The sequence below is a fragment of the Triticum urartu genome, chromosome 3A (assembly GCF_056163025.1).
Source record: "Triticum urartu cultivar PI428250 chromosome 3A, HENAU_Tu73, whole genome shotgun sequence".
Lineage (NCBI taxonomy): Eukaryota > Viridiplantae > Streptophyta > Magnoliopsida > Poales > Poaceae > Triticum > Triticum urartu.
This window is the reverse complement of record NC_141875.1, coordinates 176,093,203-176,099,525: the sequence shown is the minus strand read 5'-3', so window position 1 is coordinate 176,099,525 and position 6,323 is coordinate 176,093,203.

The window sequence follows — 6,323 nt, the reverse complement described above, 5'->3', positions numbered from 1 at the left end:
TTTATTCTGTAGTTCATAAACAAAAGTTTGTCCTTTCTCAATTTAAGTTTTCAGTTGTACAACCAAGTTACTTCTTCATACCATGTAAATTAAACTATACAGAGCAAGTGATCTTCTTTTGCACTGCATGTATGCTTCTGTTCTTCATCCATAATCCAGTGGTGTGGTGAACCTACCCACTACAGCACAATGTCATATTCTGCAATGTCTTAAACATGAACAATGTCGTATCATTCTACTATTATTTAAACCATCTCTTTATTTGCCAATCTGAAATGGTATAAATTGACAACACACTAACCATTGATACTTATGAGTTCTTGATCTGTAATCCAGTGGTGTCGTGAAGCTGCCAACTCCTTCACAATGTCATTTCCTGCCATGTCTTGACCTGAACAATACCATATTGTGTTAATGGAATTTTAAATTGTGTCACTTTATTCGTCAGTAAGAAATGTGATGAATTGTCAGCACTGATACTTTTATGTGCAAAACATGTCATCCTGTCTGCTTGTTTATCTTTCAGAGTGAGGAAGATATAAGTGTTGAATAAGCATAGTCTCATCATCTTGCTCAGCTGCTTGCGCTGCAGCTCCCCAGTAGGGCTAACCTTTCTTGAACTCTATTGAAGTGCTGTCGGTTTTGTATATTATTTTGTCGGCGTGTTTATTTGCACTAGTGGCGATCTTTGATGCCCAGTGTATGTAATCTGCTATCTGCTTGTGCTTTATTATCATAGTGACAAACTTTGATGCCCAATGGATGTAATATGCCGTAATTTCTTTATTGTATAGTCTAGGTTTTTTCTTATTCACGATGCTGCAGTTATTTGACTGTATATATATCCTGTCTTCGCAGTAAACCGGTCAAACAATAAAATTACGGTACATAATCGGGCCGTCATGCAATCATGATGTAGGTTGGGCCTGAAACGTGCCGAACAGCTCACGGGCCGACAGCAGCCCGAAATGAACCCCGGCCCATGATTGTGCGAATCAAATCACGGGCTTTTAACAGGCCAAAATTGTCTCGGTCCTTGTTTGGCCCAATCGGATATCGCCTGCGAGCAGGCCGGATGCAAACCGGGCCGTAGTTAGGCCCAACTATATGATGGGCTTTTAACAGGCCGAAATGTTAAACGGGCCCTTAACAGGCCAAAACTAATATCAGGCCGAATTACTAAGTGGGCCTTTAGCAAGTGGGCCCAAAAGCATAGTGTCCAGTTGACGGGCCGAATCTGATATGGGCCATAATTGAGCCCAAAGCCTCTTAAAGGGCCGGACCTGATCTGGGTCGTAATTTGGCCCAGAATGTGGTAGGCTTTTAACGGGCCAGATCTCATATGGTCCACTATTAGGCCCGGAGCATGGCAGGCCATTAATGGACCGGAGCAAATATGGGCCGGCATTTGGCCCAAAACATGGCAGCCAATTAATGGGTCGGCCTACTAGGGTCCTCAAAATCTTGTGGGCCTACAGCTGGGCCGGCCCATTAATGTCGGTGAAATCTTGTGGGCCTTTAGTTGGGCCGGCCCATTATGACCCGCAAGAATCTTGTGGGCCTTTACCTGGGTCGGCCCATTATGGCACACAAAAATCTTGTGGGCCTTTACCTGGGCCGGCCCATTATGGCCCGCAAAATCTTCTGGGCCTTTAGCTGGGCCAGCCCATTATGGTCCACAAAATCTCATGGGCCTTCAGTTGGGCCGGCCCATTTAAACTTGATGGGTCGGTCCACGTGTCAACATATCATAGGCGCCTCTCGCCCATTGGATGAGTGACACCTGTGCTAACGCGGACCTGACACGTGTCTCCTCCAGCCAATGATGATTTTACACGTGGAAAATCCCCATTGGTCGGGGCTGTTAACAGGTTATCGGATCCAAAACCCGACCCAATAGCTTAACGGCGTTCCGTTACGGTGGATGCCACGTGTCGGTCACCCTTGACGAAAGCACTTCTGTGACGCGCGATTTATCGTCATGGAAGTGGACACTTCCCTGATGATAATTTTGGTAATGCCATGGAACACTTCAACGATAGCATAGGTATGACTAACTTGATTCTGTCATAAAATCTTCATGGATATACATGCATGACAGAAAATGCGACCTACTGTGACAAACACGTATCATCATGGAAGTGTATTTTTTTGTAGTGTCACCACTATATCATCCACATAAGCATGAACATTCCGCCCAATCTGATTGTGAAGGCAATTTTGTACACACCGTTGATAAGTCGCCTGGGCACTTTTAAGCCCAAAAGGCATAGACACATAGCAGAAGGCTCCAAACGGAGTGATGAAAGCTGTTTTCTCCTGGTCCTTAACTGCCATATTGATCTGATGATAACCTGAGTATGCATCCAAAAAACTCAAACGCTCGCAACCCGCCGTAGCATCAATGATCTGATCAATACGAGGGAGAGCAAAGGGGTCAGCCGGACAAGCCTTGTTCAAATCGGTGTAATCCACACACATACGCCAGGTGCCGTTCTTCTTGAGTACAAGCACCGGGTTAGCCAACCACTCTGGGTGAAAAACTTCCATAATGAACCCGGCCGCCAAGAGCCGGGCCACCTCTTCTCCTATGGCCTTGCATCATTCCTTGTTAAACCGCCGAAGGAACTGCCCGACTGGCTTAAACTTCGGATCAATGTTAAGAGTGTGCTCAGCGAGTTCTCTCGGGACACCCGGCATGTCAGAAGGCTTCCATGCAAAGATGTCTCGATTCTCACGGATGAACTCGATGAGCGCTCTTTCCTATTTTGGATCCAAGTTGGCACTGATGATGAACTGTTTGGATGAGTCGCCTGGCACAAAATCAACCATATTGGTATCATCAGCTGACTTGAACTTCAACACTGGTTCATGCTCCGTATTTGGCTTCTTCAAAGACGTCATGTCCGCCGGGTCAACATTGTCTTTATAAAACTTCAATTCCTCTGTTGCACAAACAGACTCAGCATAAGCGGCATCACCTTCTTCACATTCCAGGGCTATTTTCTGGCTTCCATGAACTGTAATGGTGCCTTTATAACCCGGCATCTTGAACTGCAGGTACACATAACACGGCCGAGCCATGAACTTGGCGTAAGCCGGCCGTCCAAACAGAGCATGATACGGGCTTTTGATTTTAACCACTTCAAAAGGTAATTTCTCAGCCCTGGGATCATATTCATCCCCAAAGGCCACTTCCAGTTCAATCTTACCAACTGGGTATGCTGACTTGCCGGGGACAACACTATGGAAAACAGTGTTGGATTGCTTAAGACTTTTATCAGTCAACCCCATCCGACGAAACGTCTCATAATAGAGGATGTTGATGCTGCTGCCTCCGTCCATGAGCACCTTAGTGAACTTATATCCACCAACCTGGGGTGCCACCACCAAGGCCAAGTGACCCGGATTATCAACCCAGGGAGGGTGATCTTCTCTGCTCCACACAATAGGCTGTTCTGACCACCTCAAATAACGTGGGATTGCCGCTCAACAGCATTGACAACCATCTTATGAAGCTGCCGATCCCTCTTGCATAAACTAGTGGTAAACACGTGGTACTGCCCACTATTCAACTATTTTGGGTTACTCTAATACCCGGATTGTTGTTGCTGATTATTTTGGCCGGCTTGCTGATTATAACCGCCCTGGTTACTCGGATGGCCTTGACCGTGGAAACCGCCTCCGCTTGACCCGGCGCCCGGGCTCTGAAAGCCGCCTCCGCCTGAACCGCCGCCAGGTCCGTGGCTACCATCAAACATGTTGGAATTTTTAAATGCCTTCATGATCGTACAGTCCTTCCACAGATGGGTAGCTAGCTTCTCCCGGGTGCCGTGCCTTGGACAAGGTTCATTCAGTATTTGCTCGAGGGTGGGACCTGACCCGCCTGACCGAGGGGGTTGCCTACCCTAACGCCATTGGTTGTTGCCCTGTGCATTGGTGTTAGCCACAAACTCGTCAGCCTTACTTTTATTACCTCATTGATTCGTCGGGTTATGTTGGTGCCCCTTGCCGTTGCCATTCTTCTTTCCCTTCCCTATTTTTTCTTCATCAGACACGGGATCCTTGGTACTGTCAGAATCAACATATTTGACCAGGGCCGCCATCAATTGGCCCATGTCATTGCAGTCACTCTTGATCCGCCCCAGCTTCTGCTTCAGTGGTTCAAAACAACTATTTTTCTCCAACATTAAGACTGCCGAGCCAGCATCCATCTTATCAGATGAATGTATTACCTCCTTGACCCGACGCACCCAATGGGTTGTGGACTCTCCTTCCTCTTGCTTACAATTAGTTAGGTCCACGATTGACATAGGTTGCTTACATGTGTCTTTGAAGTTCTGAATGAACCGGGCCTTCAACTCCGCCCTTGAGCCGATGGAATTGGGTGGTAACCCTTTCAACCAAGTGTGAGTCGTTCCATCCAACATCAAGGTGAAATACTTAGCCATCGTTGCATCACTGACTTCCAACAGCTCCATTGCCATCTCATAACTTTCAATCCATGCCGCAGGCTGTAAGTCAGTCGTGTAATTAGGCACTTTACGAGGCCCCCTAAAGTCTTTAGGTAAGTGCTCATTACATATAGCCGACACCAGGCAAGCAACACCTCCTATTCTTGTGGCTACTCCTGCCTCAACAGAGGTTGCTGGATAAGGCGGAAAAGTTTGATGACCTGCCTGCTCAGCTGCCAGTCGAACCGCCCGCTTAGCCTCTTGACGGATCCTCTCCTGATCCGCTAAGTTAACGGCTCCAGCCTGCAATGGCCCATGCCTGCGCGGTTGGTTACGGCGTTGAGCGTTGCTTGACATATCAACTGAGTCCATATGCCTGCTATAGCTCGGGCTCCGGCTCGGGCGAGGGGTTGAATGGATTCTGTCTCGACTGTAAGAGTACGCATCCTGCTGCGCCAGAGCCGTCTGAAGAAGTTCTCTCACCCTTCATGTTTCGATTGCTGTCGAAGAGTCGCCTTCCATCGGGAGAGCCGCCAAACGAGCCGACGCAGCAATGAGTTTTTCCAAAGGATTGGAGAAGTGACCAGGTGGTGTTGGCGCATAATGAGGTGGAGCAGTACTCATACGAGGTGGTTCCATGGCCCGCAGCTGAACCGGCTCTCCGGGTGTCGTGATCCAATTTGCCTCTGGCGGGTTACTTGTACCGGCCCCGGGTGTGTTGAAAAGGTTCCTAGGATCGAGCGTCAGAGGTAGACGAGACTGAGTATTCTGATGCCTTCTCCTCATGACCTCGTTTGACGCGTTAAGATCCACCGAGAGCCGGAAAGTCTCCGCTTGAAGCTACTGAGCACGAGCGTCCAAAGCCGCCCGTTCCGCGGCCATCCTGACCTCTTCTGCTGCTAAATTTTCCTTGGCCTGTGCTATCTCTTCGCGTACCCGTGCCACCTCCGTGTCATGCTGAGCTTTATCCGTCGGCTCTACAACGACAGTCAATAGAGCCGTCAGCTTATCCATGAGGTCCATTAGCATCTGAGCCAGGGGGGGGGCGCGGGGTCTCCTGAATCGGCTGCTGACGACCCGATGGTTGTTGCTACTGCTGCCGTGGAGTTCTTCCCGGGCTGAGTGCCTGCCATGAAGATTCCGACTCGATTCGACGGCTCAAAGGGGTCCGGAATACTGGTGCCATCGGAACAACCCCCAAGCATGCCATCCTGCAGTTGATACAAAGAACCCGTCTCGCCTGTTGATGACGTAGTGTCAGAATAGATGGCCGTCTCACCGCCATCCACTGATCCTTCTGAGTATTCACCTCCATGGATGCAACCCACAAAGGCATGCTTTACGGCGGGTCGGGCCCGGGCGGGTCTTGCGCGCTGAGCCGTTTCGATGATGTTGGTGCAGACGTCCGGCTCAGGGCCCGATTCACCGATCTGGCCGATGAAGACATGAATTCCGCCGAAGGGGACCCGGTACCCGTACTCAATTGAACCGGCCTCGGGGCCCCAGCCTTAGCCGTCGATGTAGAGCTTGCCGCGACGACTCTTGGTCATCCGGACCACAACGTATCCCTTGAGCCCTTCGAAGTTGCCCTTCAAGAAGTCAAATCCACCGTGCGCTGGCCCCACGGTGGGCGCCAACTGTCGTGGAATTTTCACGGCAGATGTCCTAGCGAAAGGACTTAGTCGTAGGTCCATCGCAACTAGGAAGCTTAAAGGGGTTAATTGGGACAAAGGACACGAGAGGTTTTATACTAGTTCGGCCCCTTATGATGAAGCTAAAAGCCTATGTCTAGTTGTGTTGGAATTGTTGGTATTTCGATGACCAAGGAGCGAATCTGCCGGCTTGGTTATCGATCTGTTGATTCTTCCC